This window comes from Oryx dammah, unplaced genomic scaffold, assembly GCF_014754425.2.
Source record: "Oryx dammah isolate SB20612 unplaced genomic scaffold, SCBI_Odam_1.1 HiC_scaffold_16, whole genome shotgun sequence".
Lineage (NCBI taxonomy): Eukaryota > Metazoa > Chordata > Mammalia > Artiodactyla > Bovidae > Oryx > Oryx dammah.
In genome coordinates this window covers 43,033,580-43,046,160 of record NW_024070200.1, presented here as the reverse complement: position 1 = coordinate 43,046,160, position 12,581 = coordinate 43,033,580, and the positions used below count along the sequence as shown (strand labels likewise).

Sequence of the window (12,581 nt, the reverse complement as noted above, 5' to 3'; positions counted from 1 at the left end):
TTGCTTATAATCTAGCTTGAGCACGAGGCTTATGGAGTCAGATAAATCTGGATTCAAGTCCTGTCTCTGCCACTTATTAGCTCTGTCCTCTTCAGCAAGTTTGTAACGTCTCTGAACTTCAGTTCCATAATCTGAAAAGAGTTGGTAATAATTGCAGCTACCTTTTAAGGGGGAATGAGGATTAAGTGTGCATGTAAAATTATGAGAATGGTGTCTGTTGCACTGTAATCACTCATCAAATGTTTATTGTTATTATATAGAAAGGATGCTTCTATTTTTACACCCAAGATTGGTGCAATTTATTTTCAGCTGTTGTTTTTTTATTGTAGGCTCATTTAAATCTGTGGTGAAAATGAGAAAGTTTTAATAAGTGCTACTGAAGCACAGTTAGACTCTTGAATAAATATTTTAACTTACGTGAATATTATTCTATCAGTGACAACTTTGATAAAGTTTAGAGTCACTTAAATTATTTATATGTCCATTATAAGTAGATTATAAAGAAACAAACATTTGAGTTATTTTGACTGAATCCTAAAACCTTTAGCCTTTTAGTGCATAGCAAATACACAGTTTTTCAGCATTAAATAATATTTTTAAAATTAGCCAGTGAATTTTGAGTGTTTGTATGCTATTTCTTACGGCATTTTAAAACCATGTTGTTAATATAGTAAATTTACTTTGTGAAATCCTAAAACTTTTCCTAAAATTTACTATGGAAACTGAGTTTATTAATACACACATATTGAGGGAACATAGTTATCCAGGTATTTTAGGACATATTGATTGAGCACAATTTTATTTTGTGCTGTCTAGAACACAGATGAGCTGTCTAGAACACTTGGAGAACCTGTTTCAATAATGACGCTATAGGAATTTGAGTCTGTGGGGAAATGTGCTATAACCCTTCATTGTAATGTTAGAAGTATAGCTCCTCTTTCTGTCACAACAGAACCAAGAGTCTTATTCTCCTTAGTCAGAGGGTCCCCAGGGATATTCTTGGTACACTCAGGGCACCCCATTGACTGTCTCTTTATAAAAAAAGTTCTTTCGTTGGTGGTTATTTATGCTAAATAAGGTAAACTTTAGGAAAAAAAGAAAGACCTAGTTTTGCTTACTTTGGGTATAAATGATTATAAAAGGTAGAAAAATCTATATGTTACAGTTACATATTCTTCTGTTACATACATTGGTGTCAGATACCAAGTGAGCTGTTACTCTTAATTTTACGTTGCAACCCTTTTTATGTAGCTGTAAGAGTGAAAGCACCTCTTAAACTTTTAGACAATTAAAGTGTGCATAGTTAATTTGAACTATCTCAACTCTCTTTCATGTTACATGTGTTACAGGAATGAATCTGAAGTCTGCTGCAATAAAACACTGAAGGCTTTAAAATGTTTTCTTGCATAAAACTCAAACTTTAAGTAGCTGCTTATGAGGATAGGGAAGGGAGGAAGCTAATGTCTGTCTCAAGATACAGGACAGCTGTTTGCTCATCAACCTCAACTGTGTGAGTAGACTTAAGCCTGTAACACTGTGTACTTAGGCATAATAATAACTTACAGTTTTTAAATCTAAAGTACTTAAAGATACACTTAAGTCAGCATGATGAGGTATTTTTTAGGATCTGTTGTTTCCTGGTGGGTAGAATGTTGAGGGTGGAGTGGGTGATAGGTTTTTATTTATAAAGTATTTTTGAGAATAAAACTTAACTAAGTATCATTAGTGACCATGCATCTTTTTTCATTATTCTATTATTGTGAAGCAAAAGAAGAAAATTCTGTAGATCACTCTACTTTATAGTTGATTTCATCTTTTAAAAATTAATATTTTAATCAATCATAAAATGTATTTTGGAAGTATGTTAGATATTAATATAGAAAATAGCTCTTGGAAATAATTTAATAACATTATAATTAATAATTTTTATAATAGCTGTGTTTAATCAGAGAGATATGTACTTCAAAATAAAGGAACTGTAGTTTACTGAATGCAGTTAGAAGTCTTTTACACTTGCCAACTTTGTTTTTAAAAGTGCGTTAATATAAATACCTGTGGAAAGAAGATTCTCCTTTTTCTCTTACTAAAAGCTATCACCTTAAGAAACATTTTGGGATAGAGGGGTCTGATTTTTTTTTTTCTACTTTCTTTTTTGTTTTTGTTTTGGGTTTTTTCCTCCTTCATGGATTTAGGAGTAAGACTCTTAATTGAATGTTTCCCACAGTAGAGAAATGCATGGTTTTATAGAAAAGATAATTAAAATATAAGATATTGCCATGAGCAGTGTGATGAATGTGTAGGTTAAGATTTATCAAATCTTATTAACTATTTAGGGAAGTATGAAATAAAAGAAATGCTGTTTGCTGTAAGATGAGCTTACTTTCTCTTTCACATCAGAATGTGTTGACTGAAGGAAAATAAAAATTGACTGATTTTAGAATCAGTGAGTGAGGAGGCTCTTAGAAAGCATAATGAAGAACGTGTAGTGAATATGGTTATTCTTACGAAAGTAGTCAAAGAGTACATGCCAGAAACGAGAGGAATATGGGTACATTCAAAAGTAGTTAAAAAACTTGAAGTTTCAGTCTGGTCGATTTTTTTTTCTTTTTGGGGCTGGTCAGTAAATGGACAGTACTGTATGAATCCCCAGGGGTTACCTTAGTACTAATTTTTCAGTAGCTCTAAAGAAATCATGTTTAATGATGACAAGTCTCACTTTAGTGAGGTTTTAAGGTCTATAATATGATGTTTAACTCCAGTTTCCAGTCATTTGGTATTTCCCCTATAAAGGATGAGTGTAATTTGGTACTATTTTGTGCAGTACTCTAGCACTCTATGCTCTTCTCTTTAATTAGTGTTTCTTTATTGTCGAATAAAGAAAATGTAGGTGAAGGAAGCCTTTAGTACATACTTAGTGAAAGTTTGATTTTTTTATTGCTTTACAGAATTTTGTTGTTTTCTGTCAAACCTCAACATGAATCAGCCATAGGCAAAAGTTTGATTTTTAAAGATGAAATTAGGCAAGAAGGACACACAGTAGGAAATGAGAAGCTTGTATATAACTATGGAGGCTTTGGGGGAAACTATGCCAGTAGATTGGTCCTGTTTCCATTTCTCCTTCTGTCGCTCTGAGATGATTCTTTGTGTCTGTGTTGTTCTGCTGAGCAGGTAGAGCAGAGTGCTGAGAAGCTAATTAAGTTTCCTGGGCTAGGAAGTGCTTGCAGGAGAGTGTGAGCACCATTCGTAAACTCTGCTTTTGCTCTGTCCCTGGCCTGCCCCATCCTTAGCACACGACATAGTCTTCGTGTTGATCTTGCACTCACTTCTGTGACAGAGTTTTGCCTAGATCATATGTACATTTTAACTTCTTATGTTGTTGTGTCTTGCAATATTCAGTAACATGGAGTTCCTGAGTTACACTGAAAGCCATGTAACATGCATGGTTAAGGGCCCAGGGTGTACAGTCAGGCTGCCTGATTCAGATCCTAACATGATAGTGAACAAATGACTTTTCTGTGACTCACTTTTCTAATCTGTAAAATAGATACAGTAATAATTTGTTACCTGATAATGGGGTATTGTGAGGTTTAAGTGAGTCATTGATACTTGCAAATTATTGCTTTTATTATTAATCTTTTATTTCTTCTTTGAGAAGACTAATAGTAAATGGCCTATTCCAAGTCCTTAATCAGTTGTAAGGCTTTAGGATCTAGAATTGGAGACTCAAAAAGGAGGGTATTTTCAGTTGGGTATCATGGAAGATCTCTCTTGACCAGTAGCATAGAGAACCTTACTCTCTTGCCTTCTGTTCTCATTTTGCTGTATTAGCTAGCCAGGTTTCAGTTTTCAGTAGACATATGTGGCTAAGTGTATTGGACAGTGAGTGCTCTTCTAGATGGTTGGATTTGAACCTGTAATATATTTACTTTAAACATGGCATGTCTTGATGACACGTGCAGCTGTATTTGTCTAGAACATGAAAGATTGGTCTTAGTGTTAGATGTAACTCCACACAAGAGGAAGAAAGGAAGGAAAAATACTTACTGAAGAATATTGGTTAAAGTTAGGGATATTTTCTCTGAGTTTTAGGTCAAGTGATTTTTAGGCACATCAGCAAAGTCAGTATCAGTTCAGTCACTCAATCGTGTATGACTCTGCGACTCATGGACTGCAGCACACCAGGCTTCCCTGTCCATAATCAGCTCCTGGAGCTTGCTCAAACTCATGTCCATCGAGTCGGTGATGCCATCCAACCACCTCATCCTGTGTTATCCCTTTCCCTTCCTGCCTTCAGTCTTTCCCAGTATCAGAGTCTTTTCCAGTAAATCAGGTCTTGGCATCAGGTGGCCAAAGTACTGGAGCTTCAGCATCAGTGCTTCCAATGAATATTCAGGACTGATTCCTTTAGGATGGACTGGTTGGATCTCCTTGCAGTCCAAGGGACTCTCAAGAGTCTTCTCCAACACCACAATTCAAAAGCATCAATTCTTTGGCACTCAGCTTTCTTTATGGTCCAGCTATCACATCCATACATGACTACTGGAAAAATCATAGCTTTGACTAGAGTCATTATAATGATTTTTTAAAATACAGGCATGGATGGATGAACTAAGCAGTGTTGAAGGTCTTGAGTTCTGTCAGTAGAGATTGCTTCTTGGATTAAAGTGAGCTACTTTTTACATTTAATGCTGGAAGAGTGCTTTCTAATCTAGAAGCACCTTTGAAAGCTTGGCAGTGTAATGGATGGCAAACTTATGTCTTTCAGGAAGGACTCAGTACCAGTGTTTTATTATAAGAGAATCTTTCTCTGTTGGAGATGGTCCTGCTAAACCTTAAAGTAGTCTGGAGTCAGCACGGGTAATCACTCACTGTGTGTGTAGAAATGTGGTGTGTGTGTGTGTTTCTGCTTCTTCTAATAGCAAGAAGTAGAAACGTGGTTTTATGTTCTGTAAGATCTTGCTGTTTTCTGGAATCTAATCGGGGGCCAGAACACATTGGAACAGATACCCATTCTAACTGAAAAAAGGAAATGGGGAGACTATTTTAAAAGAGATGTGAAAAATCTAAGGAATTGGCAAGAGGTTTACAGCTTTGGTATCTTTTTCTATGTTAGGTGTTCTTCCTCTTCACCACCTTTTCAGATTGGGTCATTGGGTCAGGTTTTCACCCCTCTCTACTTAACTTTTATGGAAATATCCTATGGTACCAGTGGGGCAATTAGAGTTAAGACCTGAAGGTTGTACATATTGTATTAAAAGGGAATTGAAGGAGTCAATTGGCATGCCTAACTTCAGTTTCTTTAACTGATTAAAAAGAAGGGAGGAACTCTATGAAAGTAGAGTGTTTTGGATGCATTTATAGTTTTGTGGCTCGTAGGGATTTTTGAAATTAAAAGTGGCATCTGTGTATATACATGAAAGTCACACATCCATATTCCTGTCCTAACACTTGCGCTGATCCTTACAAGCAGAGCCGTCTGTCGTAACTTTCATCTTTTATGGTACCTCAGAGAGCAGTAGGCAGCACAAGTGTATAAGCAAGGCACCTTAAATAAAGAACTGGGATAAAAGAAAGAAAAATCGACCTATAGTCATTTAATTTTGCTGTATCTTTTCTGATCACACTCTAAATTGCATAGTTTTGAAGGCATTTTTTTCATCTGTCTTATATTTGAGTGCCTCTTGTGTACCTGCCATTGCTCTGGAACAGAAATTGGCAAACTGAAGCCCATTGCCACCTCTTTTTGTTAATAAAAGTTTTATTGGAACACAGCTATGCCCATTTATTTAGTCGTTTGGAGAAGAAAAGTAAATGAAAACACATAAATATGGGAACCAATGGGAAAATTTGAGTGGGTTCCCTATTTTGCCAAAAAAAAAAAAAGGATATTGAATTGTTTTGTGCAGATAATGACTATGTCAAATTCTTTAAGATATGCAATATGGAACCTGCATAAAATTGAGAATATAAAATTGACTACAACTTTCATTATAAAATAACAACATGGTGTGTCAGCTTAAGCACATTGCTAAATGAAGCCCTCTCTGAGTGAACTGAATTAGAAAAAAATATCCCGAAGCTCAAGAGCGTGAGGCTAAGCATCTTTGTTCAGGGCACAAACTGTATAACATGTAGTGGTCCTTGCTGGCAAACCTAGATCCTGTCTCGAACAGCAAATTCTGTTTCTTTAGAAGGAGCCTATTGCAGCCTATTTGCTTTGGTGTAAATGCTTGGTTACTGCAGGTTGTAGTACAAGGCTGCTACTTTGCAACACAGTTTCATTCACACATTCAACAAATACTGAATATCTACCATGTGCCAAGCATTTTTGTAAGTTATCAGTGGACAAAATGGACAGAATCGCTGCTGTTAGGTAATATTTTAGTAGAGGGAAGATAGATGAAATAAGTGTAATTTAATAGTAAAGATTAAGATAAGGGTACTGAAGAAAAATAAAACTGGATAGGGTAATTAAGGATGCTGGTGGTTATTTCAAATAGGAGGATGAGGGAAACCCTCCTTCAGAAGATGACAGATGAGCAAAGATGTGAAGTAGATGAGGAACTCCTGTCCTCCTAGTGACTTCTGGAGGGTAGAAGTTGTAGCAGTTACAAAGGCCTTAAGACCGGAGCATACCTGGCAGTGTATGTGATCCGGAGGAGTGGGAGAGGACGTCAGGTAATGGGGGAACAGATGATAAAGTGCCTTTATGTCGGTAGGGAGTTTGGCTTTTACTTGGTCAGCTGGAGGATTTTGAGCAAGCATGCAGTGTGCTTTGTTTTAGATTTAACATGATCACTGCTGCTTTGTTGAAAATACACCATAGGAAGGTAGTAAGAGAAGCAGGGGAGACAGATGTATCAATAACTGTATTGGTTATCAATAGCCGTATAGCACATTACCCCAAAACTTAATGGCTTAAAACAACAAATGTTTATTGTCTCGCATGGTTTCTGTGAAGAATAGAGAAGCGGCTTAGCTGTGTCATTTTGACTCGGGGTTTCTCATGAGGTTGCAGCTCAGATGTCAGCAGAGGTTGCAGTCATCTGAAGACTTCACCAGGACTGAAGGGTCTGCTTCCAGATTCACTCAGATGCCTCGTGGCCTGAGGCCTCAGTGACTGAGCAGGTGGGGCCCTCTCTACAGCATCGTAGGGCTTTCCCCAGAGCAAGCAATCCACGAGAGAGAGCAGGGCAGCAGCCACGGCGTGCAGCATCTGTCGTGACTAGACTCAGATACAGACCATCACGTGCACAGCATTCTGTTGTTATCCAGACCAACACCCAGAAAATGCGGGTGGGGACTACCAAGGGCCTGAATGCCAGGAATCCTGGGGCTCTCTGGGGGTCGCCTTGGAGGCTGGTGCCTGGTTTACATGGTATTGTCTCAGTGTCATCACAGAGCAAAGCCTGCCTCTCTCCCAGCAGTACCAGTGAGATAAGGGAGGAGTGACTGAGTCATAGGCCAGACTCGGATCACATGGGGGGGGGGGCGCCCCCCCCAGACAGGTCCGGCTCTGAGGAGGCGGGCTTATACCTATCTCAGCAAGTGAGAGAGGTTCTGCTATCTGAAAGGGTAAGGAGGAAGATGTACCAGGCAGACAGAAACTATCAGTTCAGGAATATGATATCTTCATGTCCGGCTATTGAATGCTTTTATAATTATTAAGACACCATAGATGTTATTTATAGCCTTGGTGAATAGAAAGCAGTGTGCTAAATAGAGGACAGTTTGTACCAAGAGCATTGCTGTCATTTTTCCCATCATAGCTACAACTCTCTGTGTAAACTATACCTGCTGTTAAAGATTTGTGTGAAATACTGCCTTTCCTAGTTTTTTCCGCTTATTGGGTGATGAACATATACTTAATTAAGAGATGAAGCTTAGGGAGCAAATAATACTTTAAATTTACATTGTCTGGATTAGAGAGAGTCCCACAGTTAGTAGGACCTCTGCCCCTTGGAGTCCCAGGCCCACCTAGACTCCCCACATTCTCTCCGGTGATGATTACGTTAACAGCATTTGCTTATTTAATCCAGGAGTTGGCACTTTTCGTTCGTCACCTATTTTTGTTCAGCACATGACCCAAGATTGGCTTTTGTATATTTAAGCAGTGAAGGTAAAAATCAAGAGGGACATTTTATAATGTGAAAGTTCTAGGAAATTCAAATTTTGGTGGTCATTAAGTACAGTCTATTGGAACATTGTCGGTGGCTGCTTTGATGTGACAACAGTGAATTGAATAATTGTAACAGAGGTTGCATGGCCTTGAAATCTAAAATATTTACTATTTGGTCATTTACAGAAAGCTTGCTGGCCCCTGATTTACCCATTTTTGGGTGCAGCAGAGTAGTCATCTAAGGTGGGAATGCCAATCAGTTTTCCTGAAGCCTGTCTTCTTAACCTGGAAGAACCATAGTGGCCTCAATTTGTGAGACCTGTTGTGCTGGTCAGTGAAAACTTTATGTCGATAACCAGGGGAGTGAGGTTTGAGTATACTAGAATTGGCTCAGAGGTCTCTTATCCTTGTATAACTTAGTATGTTGAAACTGATGGATTAATTATTTGCTGGGAAGGAATATCTGGTATCCCCCAGGATGTCATCCTCTTGTTAGCTGGACTCAAGCCATTTTGTCCTTCAGCCCACACAGTGGCAGAAAAGACAAGCTAACATAGGGACCTAGGAACTCCTGTACGGAGAGAGAGCTGCAGGGCACCCTCAGTACAGTAGGAACCCTAGCTCAGAGTGAACAGGGTAACTCTAGACTGTCAGAGTGAACAGCATCATCACCACATCTTCTACTCTTTCATCTGTTCGCTTTATGAATGTCCCTAGGTTTTCTATAACCTTTGTAGAGGTTCTTGACCCCCAGAACATATGTCTCTTGCCTACATGATAGCTGATGGAGCCAAATGCTGAGAACCCTGGGAAATTACTACAGGAGACATTAATCTCAAACACCTGTGACAGAATGGGTATTCTTTTGATCAATTATTATTAATAAAACAAATTATAGAAGAATGTTCTACTTTGCTCTTTTCTGAGATCTCCATTTGGTAAAATTGCAGAGGATTAGCCAGTTTTGAGTGGTAAAGGCCTGGGGCAAAGGGAAAGCTTGTCTTCATCACTTTGTGCCTGCAGTATTAGTTCGAAGTTTAGTAGGCATTCTTATGTAACTCAGCATGTGTATTTCTTTCTTCTCCTGAAATAAATAGTAATGATTCCAAGTTGAAAGGGTTGTAGGTGTTAACCTAAGAATTAAAACTCTGATGCTTATGAGCCAGGTAACTGAAAGTGAAGGTAGCCTTGAGTTGGAGAGTATAAGCTCTCTCTGAGAAGGATCCCAGCTGATAGGTTTAATTTTGGGAACATCAGTCTACTGTTGTCAGGTTTTGCTATTTTCAAGAGGAGCTGAAAATCTGCGATTTTTTGTTTGACATTTCCCCAACTTTTGAAAGTTAACAACTAATTAAAAAAAATTAATATGTGCTGGGTAACCAAACATGCCTGTGGGTCAGATTTCACTTGTTTGCCGGTTCACAACTTCTGTATTTAACTCGTCATTGTAAACCATATATCCTCCCTATTTATTTCAGGAGGAGGGAGAACAATGAAATGAAAAATTATACATGCCTTTTATAACTGGTTTGGATTACTGATCATTTTTGCTGAGTGACTGTTTCAATATATGAATCATGGGTGCTGTGGTTGAAACATTTTTCATCGGTCTGTTTTCTCCCCCTTTCAGTGGAAAATAACCCTTTTGGGGGGCCTGATGTGAATAGCCCAACAAAAATGAAATGTGTGTATTCAACAAAATGCTTTGTAGTATTCATATTAGGCAAAAAGGGAATTTGAAAAAGAAACCATTTACCTGGGAAATGACTTGTATACCTGTAAAGCATTTGAGTAACAAGTGAGCTTAAGTGCCCCCCAAAGGTGATAGAGTGTGTCTGTTGGAATTCAAAACAGAAGAGGATCCAGGTGGACAGAAACGAAACCAGAAGAGGTAGAATTTAAGCTGATTCCTGAATAGGATTGTTGTGGGCAAAGTGAAGCAGACAGCATTTATGAAGGAAGGAGCTCGTATGAGTTAGGTTTTTGTTTCCGGCAATGAGCATGATTTGTTTGGGAGCAAAGGACCCTCTACTTTAAGGCAGAGCAGAGATAGAGCAGTTACTGAGTTTCCACTGTGTGCCAGGCACTCTATGGATGCCTTCTGTATACATTGTATTACTTAATCTAGTTATATAAATATGAACACCCTTTTAAGGAGTTGAAACCTAGGGAAGTCTAGTAACATGTTCAAGCTCTTATAGGCAATAAAAACGGCAAAGCTGAGTTCTGACCCCAAGCCTATTCACTTTGCACTCAGCATTTACTTTGCAGGGAAATTGGACTGGTTACGGTAAATTATGTAGAGCTCAGAATCCCAGGTCTAGTACTCCTTCCTGGGGCAAATATAGAGTTAACTAAACTGGAAGAAATATGATGAGAACTTGGTGTTCTAGGAGAATTTAAATAAGTGGATTTTGAGGAGAGGTAGTAAAACAGAAGGAAAAATACTATTAAAATAACCCAGATATGAAATGATGAGAATCAAAATTGGGATGCAAAAGAAAAGAGCATGAGATATTTCCAAATGAAAATTATTGGAACTTGGTGACTGAACTCTAGGGAATGAAGCAGAGTGAAATAGGTTTGACGTGTATTTGCAGTTATAGTTGAGTCTATGTTGCATTCATTCATTGCTGTTCTTTTGTCAGAATTTTAATAATTAGTAATGAACTTTCTTTGTAGTCCTAAAAGTATTTGATCTTGAATTTTGTATGCTAATGAAAATTTCTTAGGTTAAAAGACATAAAGGAGAAAAGCTTCTCAAGGACTTAGTTAAGCTAATTAAAGCTGCGAAAAAATTTTAAAAGCTGCATATTCAACCTTAAAGTTGAGTAAATGAATGAAATTTTAAATTACCTTTAAATGAAAAGAATAAGAATTCATGAATGTTCACAAATTTGTAGGTTTGGCAGGACAGGATGGACTTTGAAAGTCATTCTCTTTTAATTTTGTTTTTGATTTTTTTAAAAAAAGACATTGACCTCAAAGTTTACAGATATGTGGCCTTGGGCAAGTTACTAACTTTCTTTGAATATCAGTTTTCTCATTTAAAATGGGGATATCACTAATACTGACATCCTAGGGTTCTGGAGAGAATTAAGTGAGATAATATAAATAAAACAATAAAAGTGGTTTGTGGCCCATAGTAAGCGCTGAGTAACTAAGTATCCGAGGAAGGTAGAGAGGATAGTCAGGTGTGGGTTTGATTATGAATGTTATTAAGAGTCAAATCACATTTTCTGAATTCTCTTTTAATTTGTACTTTTTTTTTTTTTCAATTCCACCGTGCTGATCCATTTTTCTCTGGCGATCTCAGTCTTTACCTCCTTGGACTTGTGGTTCTATAATCCCATAATACCTAGAGCAATCAAGGAATTGTTCTGCTTTCTCCTTTTCTTTCCTCTTTTCCTTCCTGAATGCCAGGTTCGTGGGCCCTTCATAGTTACCTACCAAAAAGGTACCGGAGCATGGGGATACCAGACTTTCGGTTTCTCCAGAGCCACCCCATCTTTGCCACTACACATAAAGACAAACTAGGACACCCTTTTATGGCTCTTGGTCTTTTTTTAAAATCTTCATGGAAAGTTACATTTTGTGGCCTAACCATGAATAAATAAAACTGATTTTTTTCCTTTTATTTCTCTCTCCTTTTCCTGTGAAATCCTTTGTGCTTTTTATCTGCCATGATAATAGTTGTTTTTGAAAGCTTTTGACTTATAAAACTGCTAATTTGCTACTGTGCAGGGTATTTTGGCTTGGGGAAATTGTTAACGTTTTGAATTTTAGTCTTACTGTTCAAAAGCAGAGGTTGTGATACACAAAGCTTCGTGGTCATGTTGTGCTTCTTACCTGTGATTCTCTGCTTGAGTTTTTATAGAAATAAGATAGTTCTCTTTTCTGGATCCTTGTAATTGCCAGCATATACTGAAAAATTTGTCAGTACTGGTAGGGAAAGTTTTTAATTCTTATATAATTTTAATGTCATTAATATGCCGTATAGAATAGTTGGTGATTTAGAACAGTGTTTCTTGGGAATTCCCTGGCTGTCCAGTGGTTAGAACCTGGCACTTTCACTGCCCGGGCCCAGGTTCGATCTGTGGTTAGGGAACTAAGATCCAGCAAGCCGTGAAAATAAATAAGAACACTGTGTCTCAATCTTTTTCCTTTATTGCCCCCTACCCCACTCCCAGGAGTCTTTTGAAATGGTTTTTTCCTTATTGGCTTCCTACCTCCATAAAATTTTAATTCCACAGATGCAGTTATCTATATATGTATTATATGTACATCTGTTTTATACATACAGAGTAAGGGGGTTTTTTATTCCCATCTCCAGGGTCAGAGTCTGTCTTCTTGAGCTGGTGCTGCTTGCCATGCTGGTTACAGCAGCAGGTTCTCAGAATTTTTGGTTTCAGGACCTTTGAGTTCTCAAAAGTTATTGAGTACGTTGAAGACCTTTAGCCTG

General features: G+C 37.8%; 1 protein-coding gene across 8 annotated transcripts in view; it reads left to right on the top strand.

Moving 5' to 3' along the window:
* The window catches only part of ZFAND6 (zinc finger AN1-type containing 6), a 56,215-nt gene that overhangs the window by 31,390 nt on the left and 12,244 nt on the right, over positions 1 to 12,581 (top strand). For 3 of the 8 annotated variants that reach the window (XR_005723985.1, XR_005723984.1, XM_040257426.1), the window contains exon 2: positions 1,350 to 1,510. The exons of 3 other annotated variants lie outside the window; for them this stretch is intronic. The gene's annotated coding sequence lies outside the window, so the exon portion shown is untranslated. Of the gene's footprint in view, positions 1 to 1,349; positions 1,511 to 8,305; positions 8,450 to 12,581 lie in introns of all 8 variants that reach the window. 2 more of the 8 variants (XR_005723986.1, XM_040257428.1) reach the window with 2 other exon arrangements.